The sequence below is a fragment of the Nicotiana tabacum genome, chromosome 8 (assembly GCF_000715075.1).
Source record: "Nicotiana tabacum cultivar K326 chromosome 8, ASM71507v2, whole genome shotgun sequence".
NCBI classification, from domain to species: domain Eukaryota; kingdom Viridiplantae; phylum Streptophyta; class Magnoliopsida; order Solanales; family Solanaceae; genus Nicotiana; species Nicotiana tabacum.
The window spans coordinates 52,328,320-52,352,988 of record NC_134087.1 but is presented as its reverse complement, the minus strand read 5'-3'; the positions used below and the strand labels follow the sequence as shown (position 1 = coordinate 52,352,988).

Sequence of the window (24,669 nt, the reverse complement as noted above, 5' to 3'; positions counted from 1 at the left end):
AGTGCTGAAGTTTTTACAAATGAACCAAATAACTTCAGCTCTAGAGCTGAAGTTCGACAGTTACAAAACAAAAACTTCAGCTCTAGAGCTGAAGTTTGTCAGTTACAAAAATAAAAACTTCAGCTCGCTAGTTACAAAAACAAAAACTTCAGCTCACTAGTTACAAAAACAAAAACTTCAGCTTTAGAGCTGAAGTTCGCCAGTTACAAAACAAAAACTCGCTAATTAAAAAAACAAAAACTTCAGCTACTATGCTTAAGTTCAACAATTACAAACAAAAACTTCAGCACACTTGGTTCAACACACTTGCTACTTCAGGCCTGTCTACTAGAATGCTGAAGTTTTGCGTGATTGCCTTTGCTACTTCAGCCCCGTATGCTGAAGTTATGCAAAAAATCGGGTACACTTGCAATTTATTTTGCAAAGCGGGCACAAATTAAAACGTGACACAAAAAGCGGGTATAGATGCAAATATCTCAAATTCTAATGACCCGTACCCATTTCCTTGACCCAACTATCACAAATGAATAGGTAGAATCTGAAATTAAGGGGACTAAAAGGAACAAATAAATTGGTAAAATCTGGAAGTAAGATGACTAAAAGGATGGATTTTATTTTTGGTAAAATTGGCTAACGAAATGGATGATTTAGTTAAATCAATTTTTTTTAGAAACCGCTGAGGAACGAATAGGTCGTCGAATCAGTGCAGTCGAAGAAATCGCAAGACTCACCGCCTGATGATTGCTCACTCCCCTTCGATCTTCCACGGCTGAGCCACCGACGTCGCCGCCATCGACCGATAATCTTGAAAAGGCTCATGCCCAAGAGATCCTCATCTGCTTGGATGTTGATTTTTCAAGTCAATTTTTGTACCAAAATCGTGAAAAGACTTAATCTTGAACTGGAATTTTCTTATTTTCTCTAATCCGTTTTACAGATTGGGAGTATTCAAAGTTAATTACGAGTAAAAATCTAAAACCCCATGAGTAAAATAAACCCAAAAGATCCCCATTTGCTTGGAAGTTGACTCTTCAAGACTTCCTTTGTACGAAAATCTTGAAATGATCCAATCTTGAAGTGAGGCTTTGTTTTCTTAGTCTTTTGAGATCAATTTTTACTGATTTGGAAGAGTATGGGTGAAGAATCCAAACTTCAAATTCATAGTAAAGAGGAAGTTCAAGAAAGTGAGTAAAATAATGGATCAGTTGTATGGTGTGTGCTCCAATCAGCTGGTTTAAAAGCTTGTTGTGGAGTTGCATTGGATTTTGTGTTTGTTGTTGTGATTGTATATGTTGTGTTCGGTGTTGTAATTGTATATGGTGTGATTCATATTGGGATTTTGAGGGATTCAGCAGAGATCAAGTTGATCTCAGAGTTTGATATCTAGAATTTTAAGTTGGATAGTTGGATCAAAGAAATGGGCATGGGTCATTAGAATTTGGGTTGATCATTGTCCATCAGTTTAAGTCAGGGGTTCCATTGCCACGGTAGAGATCTATTAGGGTTGAGAGTGATTTTATCTACTTTATTAATAATGGGACATATTTGGATGCAAAGTAGAACGGAGATAAACGTAAACAATTTACTAAAGTATAGGAACAAATTTTACCTTTTTCCCAATTCAAAACTATGTGTGGTTTTTGTGCTAGTGTTTGGGGAGAGGGAAAAAAAAAGAGTTGCAAATTTTTATTTGTAAAATTTTGCAAGAACAAAAAGTTACTTTACATTTTTGCAAGAAATTATCGCAAATTGAACTCCCCAATGATGTTTTATATTACATATTAATGGTTTATGGAGACGACTAATTAAGGTATACTATTACATTGTAATGGACATTCGAGAAATGAATTTTAAACGTTGTTTAGATAAGCTTAACTAACACAGCATTTTAAAAGTGATAATCTATTAGAGGAACAAAAAGAAAAAGAGTAGAAGAAAAGGTAAACTCCAATAAAGTAGATGTCTGATGTCATGAGCAAAAAAGAAACTATTTCCTCTTTAAAATAACTAAAATGACGTTCCAAGACGCAAGAGAATTATTATAATGTTTATGCTGATGATAATGATAATTAATTGAATTACAATAAGGGGTATGCTTGGAATTTTCAACGAATAGTTACTCTTTTTAATAAGTCATTCTCTACTATTTGATCATCTTAAACAGTTGAAAATGATCCAAAAAACAAAATAGACACCAATTGGGAGAAAACAACATACTACTGAAAAAAACTCTCAAAACGTACCACCCTCACGTTTTATCCGCACTGTCGGCTAAAACTATAAGTCGCATATTCTAATTTTCAACTAAGTATCAAAAAAATTAACATAAAATCAATACAGGATAGTTTTTAAAACTAAGACTTGATATTGATAGAACTATTACGTTATACCAATTTCTCATTGTAACCAGGTGTTTACACCAATACAATAATAACATGACATGTGTCTTCTGCATGTATACTCTTTTATCGCCTAAATGTGGTTAATTAATATGCACTTTCACCTTATTTATCATTTAACTATAGTAAAGTACATTGGTGTGGTGTAAACAAATGGGTGCAAGTAACTTATTCACACCAAACCACTAGATACATGATATATGTTTGCATATACATTTCTTTAACCTAATCATGGGTCAACACAATATCACCCTATTAAATTACTTAACCATAATAAGTTAATATGATTTAGTATAAACATCCGGTATCTATCTACAACGCTATCATCAGATGGTAGGATGCCTAGCGTGATATTTCGTGCGTACATTTATTCAAGAGATAGAAATTGGGAAGAGAAGTTTCCACTTCCTGGCTGTAAAGTTAAGCAGAACATGTCCAAATGAACTAGTCCTTACAGAATGAAGAAATGTTCTACCCCAAATAGGTTAGGTTATAAATGACTTCTTTATCTAGTTGAATAAAAATTGCAGGAATAATTTCGAAATTATCAAAAGTTTGCATTTTACAGGTTCACACCAGTAGCCTGGATATATGATTTACTTAAGCTAGGGAGTTGGAATGTCAGATTATTTTGATGCATGTTAGAACACATACAATAATAATATACATTTCACAGACTGATGCAAGTGGCCAGCGCCCAATATACTCACCACTATGACATTGTTTCCCATATAAAAATCACAGAAATACTCTATTTTATACAAGCGATAGCTTTTGATACTCGTTCAGTGTTGGCTTCCTTGTATTCCTTCTAGCACAATGAGTCATTGACTAAATAGCATTAACGTATAGGTGCATGTTTACACCTGAGCAGATTCATTTAACAATGGAGTCAAGAAGGAATAGGCACGAGTGTACCAATTAATTAGCTAATCTTGGTAGGGTGTGTTACATGTTGATATCCCTTTGAATAAGATGAAATTGATTTCAATATCAAATGAGAAGTAAACAACAGAATACAACGTAAACAGAGGTAACTGCACAGAATAGGATGCATATAAATGGAGATCAAAGTTCTTTTTCTTCTTTGTTCTATACATATCTTACAAAAATATATATTAACAGTTGTAGCACATCAGCATCAGCTTTCTGAAAAAATAGCAGTGAACCGAAAAACAAATTTAGACAATTGACTCAAGTGCTGCTGTGGCTTCAGCCCCTCAAGTCCTGCCAAAAGAAGGCAGTCGCAACTAATTCTAGGGGACAATGTCAATTCTATAACACTTCCCCGAGTAACTCATAGTCGGATTAACTCAGCCTCTTCTAATACAAAGATTCTCTAGGCTTCTGACTTGACTCCATTTCGAGCAAGGTCTGAAATTGCAGGGAGTATACTCTCTCTCTCTCTCTCTCTACCCTCCTCCCAACATAAATACTAGGCTTTGTCTATGGCACAGTTCGAATCCATGATGTGCATTTAATCAATACATCACGTGCTGCATCCTTACCATTGAACCAATGCCACGGGTCCTCTTTAAATACAATAACATCTCCTGTCAAACTTCCTCTACTGAAATTTCTCTGAGCTCTTCTCCTCAAGGTCCTTGCTATTGTTTATGTACCTATATTGTGACTCCGGCAGAGTTGGATTCCTTCCTGAAATATGATCGTTGTATCTGTTTATGACATTTGAATGATTGAATGGTGTCTTACAGATACACGAGGATGGAAATTCATGAAACTCTCCACGCCCTGGTCTCATTTCCTCAGGTTCTCCCATGAATCCTCTTTGGCATGATTTGACCTTTCCGGAGAATGTCTCCCAGTCCATCTTATTTTGAGCCATGAACAAAGTGCTGAGTCTTTTGGCATTTGGTCTGATGGTCCTCTTGTGCCCCATGTACCTCCTTTGGCATGATGAAGAAAGAAAACATTAGAATGGTGAAACAAGAAGATAGGAACATGAATAGAAATTATTTGTAATGAAGTTTCAATGTACAAAATTTCTGAGTTGCAACTATCTATCTAAACGATGTTGAAATTGAACACTTACTTCCAGTATTAACCTACTTCCAAAGAAATAAGCTAGAGTTTAAATCACAACTAATCTGAAAGTTCTAGAATCAGCAAACTTAATCTCCACATTAGTTACTAAGTTTAAAAGTCATAGAACTCTCAGACAAAGTTTAGGCTACCAAATTTAAATTCCTGATTTTTTTTCAATTGACACGATAAATAGAAACAATTCCGTTTTGGTTTACGACATAAACTCTTGAAGCAAATAACTAATTATTAACTGATTCAGCATGATTTTTTCCAACATGATTTCGTTCTATCATTTTGTGACATAGTGGCCACTAAATTTGCTCAATTTTCTTAACCGTGGACCGATAGCACAATGTGCTTTAATCTTGATTCCCTTTTCCGTTTTGCTTAGATTAGACAAACTTAGTTCAACGAAGTAGACACATGTACCATGCTAAGCACAAAAAACAGGTGTCCTCTGAACAAAGTGTTTAATTAGATATGTAAGTGTGCAGAAAAGGAAAAGCAGAAAAGAAGAGCCTCACCTACTACCAGCAAGGATCTTAGCCATGTTCCCATTATTGTTAGTGACAAAGACATCACTTTCATCACATACAATGTAGTCAATTGCTGCAAGACGAGAAGAATAAGGAAGAAAAGGTTTCAGCTCATCACCAGCAACCATCTCTTTGGTATAAAAGTTTGGAAACAGCTCTTTTAGAGTCTGGAGAGTTTTTTCTCCACCATATATTTCACCAGATGCAACATAAAGGTATGTGTCATTTTTGAAGCCAAGCGCCCGCAGCATAAGCCCAACTTCGTGGGGTGTTAAGGGACATCTTCCTCGAGTTCGCTCTTCATCAGGGCTCAGGCCCTGAAGCCACAAGTTGAATAGAACTGTGTTATCAAAAAGTATGGAAAACCTTAATTTTGCGATAAGGTACACAGATCATACGAGGTCCAGTTGAATAAGGAAAAAACGAGGAAAGGAGGGTTTTTACTTTTTTGGGTTGGGTGGGAGGGGGTGGGGTTGGGTGGGGTACCAGTCTGCACTGCACTCTTTTTAGAAAAAAATAAGATGACTTATGTTAAGCATATAAGACTAAGACCCACATTTAGTGGTGTTTGGACATTTCTTCTACAAATGCAAAAACAAAGATATGGTTGTAAAGTAATCATTCATTACTCCTGTAAAAACCATATTTCATCTTTCCAAGTTATTCCAGAAAAAGAAAGCATTTCAAATCTCAGTGTCCTCGAACCGTGCAATACTCAAATAGAATAATGAAGAGCTATGAGCCAGAAAACAGTTGTAAGTTCTATGACATGGCAATAGATTGATAAACTCAAAGATCCCAGATTGACACAATAATAAACAAATAGGAATAGGCCACCCTTCCCCAATCTAGGGGAAACATAAAGATCTGGACTTTACATTTCTGAGAAGACTCTTTCTCCATAGGACCAACTTGTTAGTGATTTGACACTTTCAATTTCTTAATCAATAAAAAAAAATCCTTAATCTGATAAAGCAGAAGTAAAATTGCCTAAATTGCCAAGTAGTAAAGAACAAAGTCATAATTATTTAAGGAAAGAAATCCTACAGGTAAAGTGGCCCATCATTTTCTTATCTCACCCAATTCATATCTTTCCTTATCACCCCCGCCATAGTAGCACCCAGAAAATGCTAGCATATCAGGTTCAAACCTGAAATATATATATGTATCAGAGCAACACACGTTAAGTGCCAATGGAAAGCAAAAATGTGAAAGGAACTCTCTTGGATAACAGACATATATAACAACACACATTATTATTATTATTATTATTATTAAAATTATATTTATCTTTTTTACTTGCACTTTTATTTATTTCGATAATGATGATGATATGAGTTGAGCTAAATGAAAGAAATGAGGATTCATATTGCTGACCACAACTTGTTTGGGACTGAAGCGTAGTTGTTGTTGTAGTGAAGGCATAACAGGTACAACTCGTAATCTAAACACACATCTAACACTTAGCTGACACAGATATTCAAGTACTATCAAGTCAGAAGGTCAAAACACCGTTTTGTCCTTTCAGCAAAAGAAAACATGGATCTTGCAGTTCATTTTATGTTTTTTTAAGTCTTTGTTACCAAACAACTAATTAGGATTTCTCTTAATCCCTTAATTGTCTATGATCCTTCCCCAGAGCATACAAACTTGATCTCAAGTCGATATGCAATTCTTAAGAATTATGAATATAAATGAAAGAATGCTTACGTGGTTTGAGCAAACAAATCTCCATATCATATTCGGCAGGAAACTATACAGCATTCAGAATTTCTCTTCTTCTTTTGGTAATGGAATAAGATTATTCAGAATATTACCCCACCAGATTAGGAAGGCAATCAGATTTTTCTCTAAGCTTCAAATGTAAAAGAATGGGGTTTTCCATTCATTCACTTAGGTATAAGGAGGTTTAGCCAATGCACCCCCTCCTTCCTATAATCACTTTTTTGGTTTCCGCTGCCACCTTAGGATGGATATGGAACTTTTAAAAACAAGACAGGATTTTGAAGGAAAAAAGAAAAAGAGAAAGGTTTACTCTCATGACAGACAGCAGCTCCATCAGGAATTAGGAAGGTTTCCTTTTTAGGAAAATTGTATACTATATGGCAAGACCCTCCTACTTGTAATCATGGGAAAGATTTCGAATCCCTATGATTGTGTAATTAGAAGGAGGAATTGCTTTTCTTTCTTTTTTAGGATACTTGTAACTACTATTTAAACCACCACGCTGGAGGAATAATCAAGAAAGTCATTCCCACATTCTCCTCTTCATTCTTAACATAGTAACAAAGCAAGGCCCATCAGTATTCCTGGTTTATCCAATATTGGATACCCATGTTATACTGTTCTCACACCAAATGTCCAGTCATGGTCGTGCAGGAGAGTGTTACGTGTGTTACATTGATTAAGGTAATGGATGAATTGCAAACCTATTGACACTTCTGTGGGCTGAAACTCTAAGCTTCTTCTCACACAAGGGAGCCTTTGAAGGACCCCCTTTATCATCGAAGATTGGTTGACAAACATAATTATCTTACCGACCAGACATCTCATTGGCTGATAATGTTACTAATTCTCCAAACTCCTTGTGAATGTCACTGAAATACAGTAAATTCGCCTTCTAAGGTATACCAAATGTTCACCTGAATAGGGTCTGTTGTATGAGGATATGGAACATGCATATATCATTGGGTACTCTGATGCAGACCGGGCTGGATCTCCTTCAAAGAGATGATTTACTTCGGGGTATTGCGAAATCTAATAATATCTTTTTTAATTGGTATTCTGCGTCTGCACTTTATCTAACTACTACACCTTGCTTTTTTGCCTTTTGCTTTTCCAAGATAGATTTTCTTTTTGCTTTTCCGAGATATTATTTCTTGTTAGGTGTGCTTTTACAAAAAATCTAATATCTTGGGAAAGCAAAAAGCAAGATATAGTAGCTAGATCAAGTGCAGAGGCAGAAGACCGATCAACGACTTTGGCAACATGTGAGCTTATATGGCTAAAGCAACTTTTTGAAGAGTGAAGGTGTGGAGGAGATGCACTAAAGCAATAGCTCTGTGACAATCATGTTGCATACAAATTGTTTCAAACCCAGTATTTCATGATAGACCAAAGCATATAGAAGTATTCATTTCATTCAACAAAAGTTGAGTCAAAGAGCGTTGTGAGAGATTTTGTCAGCTCGAGTGATTTGTTACCAAGCAGACATTCTTACGAAGTCACTTCATGGCTCCAGAACTGAGTATATTTGCAACAAGTTAGGAGAATACAATATGCATACTCTAGCTTGCAGGGAGTGTTAAGAAATACAAATGTTTCCTTATTAGGAAAATTGCTAATACAGCAAGATCACATTCCTTGTAAATACAAGAAAAGTTTTGCATCCCTGCGATTGTGTATTTAGGAATAGAAATTAATTTCTTTCACTTTTAAGGATTACTTGTAAACACTATTTAAACCCCAACATGCTTTACGGAATAATTGAGAAATTCATTCCCAAATTCTTTCTTTACAAAACGCAAAATTCTCAAAGTTCCAGCATTAATTTTCAGTTCCACAATACTTTGCTTTGTAATATTGCTATGCAAAATTAAACAGATAGTAGCCTAAGGTTTGATTTCGAACACAGTAAGTCAAACAAACCTCAAATGAACTGCAATGAAACGTCTTGCCATCTTTCGCATACGCACTACAAGTTTCTGACCAAGATTCCTTATGGGCTTAGTGAATTTTAAGGCATGATAATTCACACGGCAACACAATTTTTGCAGCTCTTCATCAAGGTCATTAGCAAGCCGATAATCAAATTTTGTCAACTGAAGAACCTGCATACAATTTGGAGATCAAACATTAATAAAACATGAGCAGAAGCATCCACTTTCTACTATCAATTTTTGACTTGTATGCTCGATGAGCATAAATTCGTAAAATGTGTGTTCTTTCATCAACTGCTAAATTCCGCGTCTTGAAGTTGTTACTATAGACTGAAGGATAAGTGAAACAACGAAAGCTGCAGTGAGTTTTAAATAACATTTAAGAAATTGTGTGATGTCAATATGGTTCCTAGATGACCAGGTAGACCAATTGATACGGAATCATATCGAAAATACAGATATTGCAAAAATACGCGGGATCAAAAAGATAGAAGATTAGGGTTTAAAATAGGGAAAGATAAGAATCTAACTATGAACAAGTTAAACCCCTTGAATTTCCTATGATGAACACCAATCAATGACGAGCACGAATAAGAAACACGGATTAAGCAAAGTAAAGAATGAAATTCAAAGCCCCCTAGTAAAATATATTAACTAGAACAACGAATTAATATTCAAATACATAAGATAATCCAAGAGTATGAACATGAACTCATACAAGATTAACCTATGGGTGTTTAACTGGTGGGTCGGGCCGGGCCGGGTTGGGAAAAAAGGTGACCGGCCGGTTTCCAATCCAGGCCGGTTACGGGTTATTCAAAATCGGGTTTAACAGGTCCGGGTCCATCCAGGTAAAAAATGAACCGGAAGGGTTACAGATCCAAGTGGCCGGGCCGGGTTAGTGTTATTTTTTTTTGTATTTTGTATAACTATCGTAATTTATATTAATATAAAGTAAAAATATAAAACAAAAAAACAATCTTATAAAAATGGTATTTGACTAAAAGGATGCAAAGACTTTAAAATCTTTATATTTGAAATTTTGGATATTTCATTAAGCATTTAAGATAATAGAATACAATGAAGATGGAAAAAAATTGTTGTTATAATTTGCAAGTTCTTTTTTTATTCAAACTTACAAATTAACATTTACATTTAACCGCAACTAAATTAACGAAAAAAGAGTAAAACTAAATTTTCATTGCATAATAATACTTCAAATTAATCTAACAAACTAAAACATTAAGCATAAATACATCTAATAATTTTAAAATAACACAAATTGTCTCAAATCAACTTAAATACGAATTTCTGGAGGACACTCAAGACAACTCTTCATATGCCTCCTTAAACAGCCTGTGCCCACACACTTTAGACGAAGATTTAAAACTAGACCACAGTTCTTGCACTTTACGTTATGAACTTCTTCATTTTCTTCAGCCACCTCAAAGTGTTCCTAAACATATGAACACACTCTAGAAGTACGGGGCATGATTTAACTTGAATTGAGAATTTGAGTTTGAGAAATGAGAGATGAGTGAAAAAATGAAGAAGAGGGGGGTGTATTTATAGTTTTTTAAAGGGCTAAATTAGTAATTACTAAAAGTGTTATTTTTTTAAAAACATTGCCCAAAAAAGGACTACTCTTACAATCAACCCGTTGGGCAACGGTCATATGACATTAAAAAAAAATCAGATTTTTAGCCGTTAAACTGGTCCGGACCGGACCGGTTAACCGTTCAACAGTAATTTTTGTTGATCGGGTTTGACCGGTCTGGTTAACCGGATCTTTTTTGGTGAACGGACCAACTCCCCTAACCCGCCTAACCCAGCCCACCCGGCCCCCTAACTACCGGTCCGGGTTTCAACCAGTCTGGGCCAGTCCGGAAACAGGTCAACCCGGCCCGTTTGACAGGCTTAGATTAACCTAACATAGATAATCTAAGAAGTAAATAAAGAGAAAATAAAGATATCCTAAACCTCTCAAGGTTGTCTTTGTTTATCAATCTATCACAAGCTTTTTCCTCAAGATAAGTAAGGAACTATTTATACTAGAGTGTTAGTTACGCTAAATGACCAAAATACCCTTAAGCTAGTGAGGAAGCTATGTAGAGCCAAATTACAAAGCTAGCCCAAAATAGCCTAAATTGTTAATATAGCTATACTTGATCTTGACCCCTTTAAAGCACTCCAATGCTATGATGTTGACTTGAAAATCATCCTCGTCAAGCGCCCTAATCCGGCGTGTATCACCAATTGATAAGTATGATACACATTTATACAATGGATATGAGACTGAATCTATGAATGGGGAAAGTCGATTGATTGTTAAACATGTTCTCTAAGTTAGGTAAAGCAGATATTACATTCATTTTAATGGTCCCGGTAAATTTAACCACTCAATTTTGACTATTCCACTACCTCATTAACCAGGGGAACTAAAATATCTTCCATTTAAGCATGCCATTATCAAGACAGGCCTATATAAACATGACAAAATGTTATGATCATGTAAATTTATGACCTCAACATAATCCATCTGAAAGAGCTTTTAGAACAAGAGAAGTGCTCCAACCATACCATGATATAACTATGCCTAGAGAAAGGGTAGAAACAACAGTAGACTCCAGAACAATGGCTTCAATACATGGTTTATCTGTGCCACATTACATCTCTGAGATCGAGAATAGCTACGTCATATATGGGCTCCGTTAGATTCTAGAAACATAAAGATGTGTGCATCCTGAAACAGACCATAGTTTAGGATTTCTACAACTTGACTGCCTAAACAGCTCCCAGAAGAGTGACCACATTCCCTAAAGTTCACTTATAGTTTTTTTGGGAAATATGAGGTTACGGTTAGAAAACAGAAGCTAGTATAGGTGAGTAAGTGATTGAACAGATATGATAAAACACTGTATTAATTGTTCTGCTTTTTGTTTACTTACACGTCTCCTTAAAAGTACAGGCAATACTTGGTCTGAGTAATATTCAGGTTCTGATTTTCTTGGAACGCGCATGGTATATGGAGGTTTTTGCATTAACTTCATGACCTTCACTGGAACTCTTTTAACAATACTGACATCCTTTGCAAGGTATGAGATGAACCATTTAACATCAAAGATGTTGACAAAATCACTGCAGGTTAAAAGGATATCTTAGTAAAAAAAAAGAGTCAAACTGCTTCTGCTATTATGATCCACTATGAACTTATGCAATAGCCACACTCCCAAAAGTAACTTTAAAATGCCCACCAACCTACCATCCTTCCAAAATGAATGATGGTCCAACTCAGGTACAACTAAAGTGGCATTAAGAGTCCGTGCAACAACCACAGCATCAGTTATCTGGTAAGCACGAGATAGGTTCCAAAGGTTAGATTACTGAGATACAGAAATGAAATTAGCAAAAGCAAACTGTTTGAGAGAACTTATTAATACAAAGAAAACTGCTTGAGAGATGCCAAAGATTAGTGAATAAACTATATCAAGACAAGAACATTATACTTACTCCAGTCCTTTGTTGGTTGAGTCCTCCGCTAGTTGCAATAAGTAGATATCCATTTGAAGATCGCACACTCACAGCAGCTACATTTCATTTCGGAAACATTAGAGTCCAAGTTATTCTTACCAAAATTGAAGAGAGATACAGAAGCATATAAATGAACTTCAAACCTAAATAGACAGGAGAAAGACTTTAGGCGATTAAAACAATAACTAAGTGCAAGTGCTCGTCAAGTATATAAAATAAGCATGTTTTAACTCCAATTGTGTCAAATAACAAAAAAGCAGCAAAATCCAATGCAATGACCTGAACAATAATTTACTCACTTCTACACATCAACTACGATGCTAGATATGTCAATAAGGCTACTCTTTCTTTAAGATGATTGATGGGAAAGTGAAGATAAGAATAAGATTATTTTAAAAAATTACACTAGATCAGGCAACTTAGCAAATTTGCTTTTCATTGACTTTGTTTTCACCTTCTTGTTGGAAAGAAAATCAAATCAAGCAACAGATAGCAGGTGCAAGTAGCGTATATAGGGAAAAAATGAGAAAAGGCGTGGGAACTAAAAACCATCTAACTTAAAAGTAGGACGCTGGCCAGCCAACTCTCTTCACATATTTCCCATACCCAAATAGTAAAAAACAAAGACTATATATTTCTAGCGTGGAAGAACCAATTTGCTCTCCGACCTCTTGCTCCAAACATAGCACTCTACTTTTTTATAATTGTCTGGAGAATATATTATAACATTTTAGTTGAAATCATAATATAAGATGTAAATACCGATTTCCATAACTTGTTTAAGATGCCAAAAGTGTCCAGTGGAAAACCTCAAGCCTCACTTTCAGATTTTGACCAACCAAATAATGTTACCTAAAAACAATATGAGATCCGAGTAATAACATCATAAACAGTTAGGACACTGAGTATCTGACGAAAAGGGGTTACTTACAAGCAAAACGAGGGCCTCTCTCACTGCATCCAAAGTAAGATGTGGAATACCTTGACTTCCAAATATCGATTGGTGCACCTCCATCCTAAAATGTAGTATCAAATAACAGAAATGTGATGCTTCAAAACACCTGGATAGGCAAGCGAAAACTAATCTTTAACCTTCATAGCAGCTAGCTAGTGTTGCAGCCATAAGTTTCTGTTTTCCTATAAATTTAGTGCCAGATAGCAAAGGAACAGTGAAATTTATTATTGTCCCAACAGATAAAAAATCATTCGATCACTCACCAGCAAACTTATAACATGAGATTCTGAACTCTCCCTTTGTATTCTATCCAACCCAAAAGCAAAAAAGAGTTGAAACAAAAATCAAAATTTTGGGTACATTCTAAATTTGTCGAAACAAAAACATTTTGAGAAAAATATAAATACAATGAAAATGAAGCTAATTGACCATTTCTGTTTATGGGTACATTTAAGATTACCTGATTGTAGAACCAAGAAGGTTTGAGGAGTGAGTGAGAGTACCATTCAAGATTGGATGCCACGTGGCCAGTGAAGAGTGAAATCAAGCCTAAGGCAAACAACATGAACCCACAAAATTTGGTACATGAGATCAGTCGCCGCGAACAACAGCTAAACAAGAAATGCTGCTGCTTCTGGGGATTATTAGCCAATACCCACCCACAACTATACATCAAAAATTTCATATCTACATCTACTTGATTTTGATCTTCTGCTAATCTTTTTTTATTATATTACGACTATACTACAAACCACAATAGGAATGACAATGAATCAATCCCTCATATAATAAGAAGTTGCCACAAGCAGTGCCAGACTGGAGCTTTCTCAAATGTAGAGCTTTCTCATATACAGATGACACTAGTTATATGAGTAGCCTTTTTTGTTAGAGGGTTTGTTTAGAAAGCCGCTGGCTAATGTAAGTACTAGGTATTAATTACATAATATAATAATAACATAATATAGTAATTATGACCATCTGTTTATTTGGAATCATAAATATAACGCGGTGTCAAAATCCAAAAAAAAAAAAGTTTGACATATGTTTTCCAACATAATAAAAATAAGTTCCATCAACATATGATTAGGAAACAAAATAAGAATCTAGCCTCGTTCAACAACGAAATTCTACGTTATTAACATCACTCATCGTATTTCAAGTTTATTAATGACTTATTATTTCTAATACTATGAGGTGTAGTTTTAAAAAACTAAAATAATAACACAGTTATGCTAAACGAAGAAAATAAAACAAATAAAAAATAAAATATACGAGCAATTACATGGATTCACAAGAAATAAAGGTAAAAAATAAAATATAAGTAATGTACAAAGAAAATTATATTTTAAAATTAAAAAAGAAATTAAAAAGTAATATAAAAATAAAAAATTTAAAATAATGGAAATAAAAATTTATAAAGAAAAAATTAAAATAAAAACAAAAAGAAAAATAATTAAAAAGTAACCTTGTAATTACACAATGTAATTACCACAAATTCTCACCTGTCCTTAAAAATCAGAGTGTGTAATTACACCTCATCAATTACACTTAAATTCATGCTGACCAAATAATTATTTGACCAGACAAATATGGCTATTTAAACATGCTCTTAATTAACTTTTGGGGAAACGGAGATGCAGGAAGGAATCGCAGGGAAGGAGGTTGAAAACGGAGAGAAAACGGATTCTGGATGATGACGAGGAGTTGTCTGCAACTTTTTTATTTTTATTTTGTTTTGGTAAAAAGACATAATTATCTATGACATATCAAGGAACTTAAAAGTAATAGCACGGATAATTTGCGCAAATTAAATATGTATACAATGCTAACCTACTGCAACCATGCAACCATGCAACCATGTAGTAGGTTAGCAAAATCCATATATATATAACACATCCCCTTCAGGGTGCTAAAGAAAAATCTACAAATCAAATTGAACCAAAAAATGGATTCAAACTAACTTAAAAATTAATTTTATTTGATATTAAGAGGGTGTTTGGATTGGCTTTTAAATTGGTCAAATTAGCTTTCAATCTCTTTTTAGCTTTTTTTGGTGTTTGGCAAAGTCAAAAAGTGTTTAAAATAAGTTAAAAACTGCTTAAAACAAGCCAAAAGAATAAGTTGGGCAACCCCAACTTATTACTTTTTGGCTTAAAAACTATTTCTGTTGAAAAACCACTTGTTTTAAGCCAATTCAAACGGACTCTAACAAAGAATAAATTAACTAAATCGATATTTAAATATAATAATTTAATAAACAATAAATTTTATATAATTTTCTCTTTAAAATTAGATTTGACATGATCTTGATCCATACTTGGGACGTAATTTTTATTACCATAATTATTGTAGAGCATCCAATTTCATTTATTTAAACGTTAGATTCTAACTGTATGTTTTCTCTCTTATAATGTGTTATTAAAATATTTCAATTTCCACATGGATATTACATACAGGTTCTCCCTTTTCCATTCATGTTCTTATCTACACCTATCTATGCTAGCAATGATTTAGCTAATAGACAATTGTTATGGCAGAATATCATGCATGTATACGACCATTATAAGGGCCCTTTGTTATTGAGTGGGGATTTTAATGAGATATTACATGCAAATGACAAGTTTGGTAGTTTACCTATAAATAATTCTAGAGCAAATAAATTATTAGAATGTTTAAATTATTCACAACTTACAAATTTAGGTTATAAAGGTAGTCGATATACCTGGACAAATGGTAGGCATAACTGCTTTAATATACTTGAACGCATTAATCGTTTAACGGCTAATTATGATTGGATTAAACAATATCCTAATGCTCTAGTTACACATCTACCTCGTGCGCATTCAGATCACTGTCCTCTAAAATTAGAGCTCCAATACTGTCCTTTACCTCGACAGAAAGTTTTTAGGTTTGAAACAATTTGGACTACACATCCTATCTTTCCATCTGTAGTCCAACAAGCATGGCTTGATCATGTTTCCTGGCATTGATAACTTTACTACTATTGTTACAGAGTGAAATAAATATACTTTTGGTAATCTATTTCATCAAAAAAAGAAATTAATGGCACGGTTGACTGGTATTCAATCTTCAATTCATTACCCCACTAGCTCTTTCCTGCAAAATTTAGAAACTACTTTAACTGTGAAATTTAATAAAATCCTTAAACTTGAGGAGGATTTTGGAAATTAAAGTCACGCATTTACTGGTTAAATGACGGTGATGCAAATACAAAATTTTTCCACCTCAGTACTTTAAATCATAGAAGGAATAACCGTATCATTCACTTCAAGATCTAGGGGAAAATTGGATTACAGATCCTTATCTTGTTCGAGATTATATTACTTCCTATTATCAACATCTTTTTACTACTCAAAAGATCAGTTCTATTCCTAATAATCATTTACAGCCTTGCAATATCTTAACAATGACTGATCAAGAAGCTTTAACTAAACCATTGCAAAATTATGAAATTACTAATGCTATTAACTCTTTCAAACCACAAAAGGCCCCAGGGCAAGATGATCTTCATCCCTTATTTTATCAACAATACTGGCACATCATTGGTGACTCTGTCAAACACTTTTGTCACAAAGTTTTTTCTGAACATAAGATTGATCCTTCTATCAACACCACCTTTATTTGTTTAATTCCTAAACTTAAAACAGCATCCACAATAGCTCAATGCCGGCCTATTAGTCTTTGCAACACAATCTATAAAATTATTACTAAAATAATTGTCAACCGGCTTAAACCTATTTTGGATAAAATTATAAACCCAGCACAATCCAGTTTCCAGAAAAACAAACGAGCAGCAGATAATGCTATAATTGTACAAGAATTGATTACACACTTTCGAAAAATGAAAGGTAGTAATCCCAACATGCTCTTGAAGCCAACCTTGAAAAAGCCTTCGACAAATTAGAATGGTCGTTTATATATCATACTTTGATAACCCTTAATTTCCCATTTTCTTTTATATAACTTATTATGTCTTGCATAACCACTAGTACAACTTCTATTTTAATAAATGGTAACCCTACTGACTACTTTACACCAACAAGGAAATTCGACAAGGGGATCCTTTATCCCCTTACTTATTTATTTTATGCTTGGAAATATTTTCTAGGCAAATCCATGCATCAGTGGATTATAAGGTATGGCTTCCAATATCATTGGGCAGTAAAGGACCTCAGTTATCACACTTATTCTTTGCCGATGATATCATACTCACTTCTAAAATAACTGATCACTCATGCCAAGCCATAGTTAATACTATTGATCATTTTACTTACCATTCGGGACAAACTATAAATTTTGATAAATCTAAAGTATTCTTCTCTACTAGCTGTTCTCCACAATTAAAGCAAGCTGTTAACAAATGTTTCAAGATGAATGAAGGGAAGAATTTTGGCAAATACTTGGGCTTTCCCATTTTTAATAAGAAACCCTCAAAGCAAGATTATCAATTTCTTCTAGATAATTTTAAGAACAAATTAGCAGGATGGAAAACTCGCTTCTTATTGAAAGCAGGCAGGAATACCCTAATTCGTTCTGCTTTAAACCAGCTTCCAAATCATATTATGCAATACATAAAACTCCCTACTTATATTATCTCTTATCTCAACCGTTATCAGCGGAACTTCCTCTGGGGAACAACTTTGGACAAGAGAAAAATTCATCTCGTAAAATGGGCAACCATTACACAACCCCTCGCACAAGGAGGGCTAGGAATACAAAACCTATCTACCAAAAATCAGGCATTACATGCAAGCCTTGCCTGGAGGTTATTTAATAACCCTACTCAACTCTGGGCACAGGTTTTACTTCATAATTATATACGCCCTTCACACTTGATTAAAAAATAAGTCTCTCGAACTTGGTCTAACATAATACATGGCTGGTCATTTTGTGCTTTAGGTTATAAATGGAACCTGGCAACTGGACATCATGTTAATTTCTGGAAAGATCCTTGGATTAAAAATAATACTTTCCTTCGAAATTGCGTCTCTGGTCCCTTGCCTCAATTTGAGATTAACAAAACTGTTTCAAAATATTATTACGATCATCAATGACATCTTAATAAATTACCTTTTTGCTCACCTCCCCATTTACAGAATGACATCACTAATATATACATGTCATTTGCCCCTATAACTTATGATCAACTATTTTGGGCTCTAACACATGATGGCATATTTTCAGTAATCCATGTACAATGCCATCCATAATAATGAGACTCATATAACTACTATTTCCCCTATTGACTTTAAATGGATTTGGCAGTTGCATGTTCCCCCAAAAATTTCTTTCCTTTTATGGTTACTATGTCATGATCGCCTTCCCACCAATGACTATCTTATGCGCTTAGGTATTCTAAACTCTTCTACTTGTTCACAGTGCCATATGGCTCCTGAAACTTCACAACATATTTTCTTAGAATGTCATGTAGCTGTACAACCGTGGGCTCAGTTTAAGATGCCACCTAGTAATACACACTCACCAGTAACTACTATTCGTTGGTTAGATTTTTTTATAATCAACAGTCAACTTACCAATACCATACTCTTCCTAATACCACTCTTATACCATTTTCCCTTTGGGAGCTTTGGCTTATCCGGAATAAAAATACCATAGAGCATAAGAACACACTTTTGGATACAGTTGTTCTTCTCAATAAGACAACATATTTTTTTTACCTCACAAATCCCATTAAGAATAACTGTGCCAAAATACCTCTTTACATCAAATGGCACTCTCCAAATAATTTCTCTTACAAGCTTAACATTGACGGCTCATGCTCTCTTCAACATAATACCTATGGTATTGGTGGTATATTTCATAATCAACTAGGACACTGGATTATCAGATTTGTAGGGAAGGCAATACCCGGGCCACCTATCCAGACATAACTGCTTGCTTTGCTCATGGTCTTAAAATTTGCTGTGCAAAAGAAACTCATACCTCTCACTATTGAGACAGATGCACAAGCCTTACTAGGTATGTTTCATCACAATACAATAAAATACAATATACTAACATACTTAATGATTGCAGGTTACTACTCAGACAACTGGATAGCCCCCTCTACTCAACATCTACAGGGACCAAAATAGTGTGGCTGACTGCTTGGCCAACTATGGAGCTCAACATGCAACGAAAAGCTGTCTACTTTTTGAAAATTCACCACCTTTTGCTACAACCTACCATGAACAAGATCAAGCAGGGATGCTTAGAAGAAGAATGGTTAAACATTAGTCTGTTATGTGTAATACTAGCTCTATGTCTACTTCTGTACTTAGTAACTCTAGTAACGTCCTTAGTAACTCTAGCAGTGCTGATTCCTATGCAGGGACAGTAGTACTTTCTACTCCTACTGTAAATATGATGTCTCTCAGGCATCTTGTAAACGCATCTCTTATACGAGCTTAGCTATAATATAAGTATCTTTTTTTCACCAAAAAAAATATTTCAATTTTTGTTCTTTCAATTTTATAAGCGAAGTCATGATTTGTTAAACTCATATATTGTTTCAAGTTTTAAGATATTACTTGATCAATGATTTTGAGAAGAAAAAAAAACATTTATTATTATGTTGCGTTTTTTAACAATAAAATTTTATGAGTCATTACTTTTTAATTATTAAAATTTTGTTAAGCTTGCTAGTGTTCATGGAGCCAATCGTGCAGCAACAAGATCAAATTTGACACCCCAAATTGGAACTAACGAAGGCAAATAGGAGGGGGTTTGTTATGAAAGTGATACATTTTGTTACCGAGTCGAATTATATATCTTGTTAAATAATTCTTAGGGATATATATTATATTATATTACATTTCATAGACAGTGCCACAAAAGTAAATAAATACAATAATATTCTGCACTGAGTTAAATGATCTGTTTTTTTTTATCTCTAGCCCCACGGTAGGCGCCAACTGTTTACCCTTAAAAATGGATAACAATTGAATTTAAATGCGATTTTAAGGATATGTAGATTAATTCAATACAAGTGATTAATGACGTTAGATTAAGCAAATGAAAGACGTAATAAATGACCAAACCAATGATAAGAGTGATCCCGAGCTCGGTTGATGGCTCAACGAGGAACCTACCTTCGGTTCCAAGCTTGCACTTATTAAGAACTTACGAACAAAAATAAGAACTTTGAATAACTTTTAGAAACAGAGAGAATAGAAGTAAATTGTCTTGGTATGCATGTTACAATATGTCTTATGAATGATAAGCTTCCCAAGTTATATAGTAGGGAAGTTTTACCCTAAGTACAATCCTAAGAAAGGTAAAAATCTTCTGTTACGTTAATCTTCTGTAAATTGTCTTCTGTTGACCCAAAATGCGAAGCGTCGGTTGTTTCCCTATAAAATCTTACTCACTTTGTTTTTTTCTACTTTTTGACTAAATTACTACATCGATCTTTCCAGCCATCATCAAACCTGCTTCAAACCTTCACATTTTCATCCTTGTTCTTCAATTTCCATAGTAATTTCCAGTTTTTGGCCCAGATTTTCTTTAAATCTTCATACTCTGTTCTTCATCTTCAAAACTCGTTTCTCCAAAACCACGCATTCTTTCCTCAAATTTTCAAACACTCCCCCAGATGACAATGTCCAAAACATCAAAAATTGTTCCCCAACAAGTTGCCTCTTTGTCTTCTCAACCGGCCGCTGGTACTGAAGCAGTTTCCCCTGAAGTGGTCGCCCTCGAATGGCTTCTCCCGATATGGTTGATAAAGAATCGGCCCTCGAGCCTCCCTTGAAAGCGTTCATTCCTGGGGGATGTTCAATTGCAGACAACTTTAAAGTCGAGAAGCATTCACGCAAACAGGACCGGGCCGAAGGAGTCTTGAGGTACATAAGTTTCGTGACTGAAGATGTTCTTCCCATAGTTCGTAAAGACTTCAATTGGGAAGGCAAGGACGTCGTAGTCCCCGGCCCGAGGACGCCATTACCACCTACGTGGAGGGGTACTTAAGTGTTTACACTTATCCCTTCACACTGGACCTGGTGGACCCGATCTTTCTGGACTTTTGCAAGAGGTACGAGGTGTGCCTCGGGAAAATCCATCCATCATTATGGAGGATCGTGATCCTCTTCCGCTACTTCGTGAATAAGATCGAGTCTCGTCAGTTCACGATCGACCAACTGCTCTAATTATACAGTCCCCAAATGTTTTAAGGGGGCCGATCAAGCTTACTCGCCGGGCCAGAAAGTCCCCTTTTTCAAGTATCGACTAAGACCGAGACCGGGGATGGTAGGGATGCCTCATCCGAGTGAAAACTGAGGATTTGATACCCCATGAATACATGCCATTCCTTGAGAAGTGAAATGTGTCTCGTAAGTGCAATCTCTCTATAAACATCAAAATTCTTTTTCTTCAATTACTATCTTCTCATTCATGCTTGTGGTTGTGCAGTTGTCTCCCAGGTTCCAAATGCAGTTCCCTGGTTAAAGGAATGGATCAAAGGCATTTGTACTCATGTCATACTTTGATCGCATATGTTACGGACTCTCGAAGGGCTGATGGGAGGCCCGTTCTCATGGTAAGGCCTCTTTCCGAGTAGCCAATACTATATTTTTATCTTTTATTATACTAACTCCTTTTCCCTTTTTTTATTGCAGGTTTGCCTAAGACCACCGAACTTAGGCCTTCGGAAGGGGATGAAGATGTACCCCCATCCGTTGATCCCTCCGTTGCTGCCACAGAGGGAAAAAAGAAGAGAAAGAAAAAACCCTCGAGCTCTCTGGGTTCCGAGGTGAAGAAACCAAAGAAAATGGTGCTCCACAAGCCCAGGAAGGGCTTCAATTCCCGGGTGCCGGACTCTGACTCTCTCCTCCGGCTTAGGGATGAACCGGAGGATGAATCTATTTTTGTTACCCATGGGAAGACCTATCCCGGGGACTTGGATGCATCCGAGGGGGAGAATCGTGAGATCGACCCCCCTCCAATTTAAAAGACCGACGTGGATACTCGGGGTAAAATTCCCCATGATGCCGGCTCTGCTCCAAAGGAAGCACCTGGTGTAATTGAGATCTCGGGGACGCCCTCCTACACTGCCCTCCTACACAGGGTCCATGCTCGAGGAGGCCCAAGCGAAAAAGAAGAAGTCCAATGAGGGGGTCCATGGTGCAGATGATCCCCTTTACTCCTTTTTCGATGGTGTGGACTCGTCTGCTTTGGAAGACTTCTCCGAGTTGGGCAACCTAGAAGTTCCGAAGAAGGACACATCCTCGGAAGCTAGCAGACCGAGCTCGAGCCCGAAATTAATCAATTAGTTCCCTGCTCCGATGGTGGACCCCGGTTGCAAGAGATCGATTATACTGACCATCCTGGAGGATGTCAGGGTTTTGTCGGCTCATGTGAGGGTAGTTAGCTACTTCCGATGCCTGGTGACCGAGGAGGATCGGGCAAAAATGAATGAGGTAAACGTGCCATGCATTTTCAATGAGGCGCAACAGGTGCTTAACCGGGTAAGGCCTTTTTTCCATCGATCTATTGTTATATGTGTTTGATTTTTCTCACGTTTTTTGCCCTTTTGGAAGCCTCGACACTTCACCACGAGAGTTTTCTTCGGTACCGGGTTGGCGGCAATTAACTCAAGCTTGAGATCAAGGAGCTTGCCCAAAAAGGGACATGTACGAGCTTCTTAATGACCAACAAGAGGGGGTTGCCAAGAACCTCTAGGCTGAGCTGGATGCAGCTCAGAAAGAAGCATCGGACTTAAGGCAGGAGCACGCTGACTTGGTGGAAAAGGTAAAGGTTTTTGAAGTTAGAAATGAGGGTTCGGTTGTAGAGGCTAACAACAATACTTCGCATGTCCAGCAGAAGATCGACCAGATCGACCAACTCCGAAAGGAGATGGATGAGATCCAAGTAATGACCGATGGGTGGAAAAACAAGATAGACCTGCTGGCCTTAGAGAAGGAGACCACCCAATCCAAGCTGTCTTTAATAGAAGTTCAGCTTCGGGTGGCGAAGGAGAAGGCTGATACACGGGCTCAACAAACTGAGGATCTCCAAACTCAACTGGGCTCGGCCATCACTGAACGGGATGCCCTTGGTAAGGAGCTCGAAATAATGAGGTCCAGGTTGGAGATAACCTCGGCCGATGCTGACGAGATGGTGGCCCAATACAAGGCCAATGTTGAAGCAGCCGAGGCCCGCCTGAAGATCACTGCTGAGTACGTGAGGAGGCTATCCCGAAGGGAGACCCTCGAAGAAATTCATGCCCGAGGCTTTGACCTATATACCGAGATCGAGGAGGCATAAAGACTTGAGGTCAAGGCCAAGAAGCTAACTGAACCCCCAGGTGAAGAGGGCTCCGAAGGCACTGAAGAATCCGAAGGCCCTGACAGTTTTGGTGACCAGTCGGGCTCTGGTGAAGATTAGACATAGATGCCTTAGGATTTTTTTTTTTGTTTTTGTATCCTGTACATATTTTTTGTTGAGGCTGTTTTTGTTGGGCCTTTGTAAACATATTCTGGAATATATAAAATTGTTCCCTTTTGGCAATTTTCAAGTTTATATCTTAGCATATTTTTATAATTGCAAATATTTCTAATGCATTAGCATAGAATCGAATGTTGTAATAAGTCATTTTTCAGAGGTTTGAACAAAACCTGTCCTCGATGCAATTTTGCTTGAAACTTGTGAAAACTCGGAGTGATTGGAAATTTCCCCAAGATGCTTACTTAAATGTTTTTAGACTATGACTTTGTCGAGGGTAACCTTTGAACATGTTTAGAATTTTGTTGAAGTCATTATGTTTTGGTTACGGCCTTCAGACGTCTCCGAACCGTTTTTAGGGTGGCCATAGCCTTTTAGGTTTAGGCATTGCCTAATAGGTTTTGTGCCTCGGGGTTTCGATAACCCGAGCCGCCCAAACTTATTTCGTACGACAATGCCCGAGTAGGGGTAGTCCTTTGTGCTCGGATAGGGGTGGCCCTTGGGCTCGATAGTCCCCGAGAAGGAATAACCCTTAGGCTCGATACTTTTAAGGAGCAAAAATGTGTAATAGCAAGGTAGAAATGTCTTTTCATTTATGTGTGTAACATACAAGATTGAAAGCATGTAAAAGGTTGTATTATAGGTAAGGTGGACTACACAGGAACAGTTCACTTTGACCGTTTGGACGTTACAATAAATCCTAACCACCGAGCATAAACTGTTCGCGTACAAAGTTTCCTTTCTTCCTTTCTAAGAAACTTGACCCAAGGGTGATGATCCCTTGTATTCGAGGTCTATCTTGAGAGGGCTCAAATACTGTTGATAAGACCATTAACTCTGATTAGAAACCGGTATTCAATTTTAAGTTAGTACAATTTACTGTTGCCTCGTTAAAAACCTTGCTGGAAAACCAATTTGGGACAAAACCGGTTCAAGAAAAAAAGAGTGCAACGCGTGCTTTTATACCTAATAGTCACATTCTCCTTTGGTGGTTGCATGGCCCTGGAATAGAGTTATGACAGTTCTGATAGCTCCGTAGGGTGATTTTGGACTTAGGAGTTGTAAATGCCTATATTTTGACC

The 24,669-nt window shown here is 36.3% G+C and overlaps 1 pseudogene; it reads right to left on the bottom strand.

The window, feature by feature from the left end:
• Nucleotides 1-3,364: 3,364 nt before the first annotated feature.
• On the bottom strand, nt 3,365-13,669 carry LOC107802861 (O-fucosyltransferase 29-like; annotated as a pseudogene).
• Nucleotides 13,670-24,669: the final 11,000 nt, after the last annotated feature.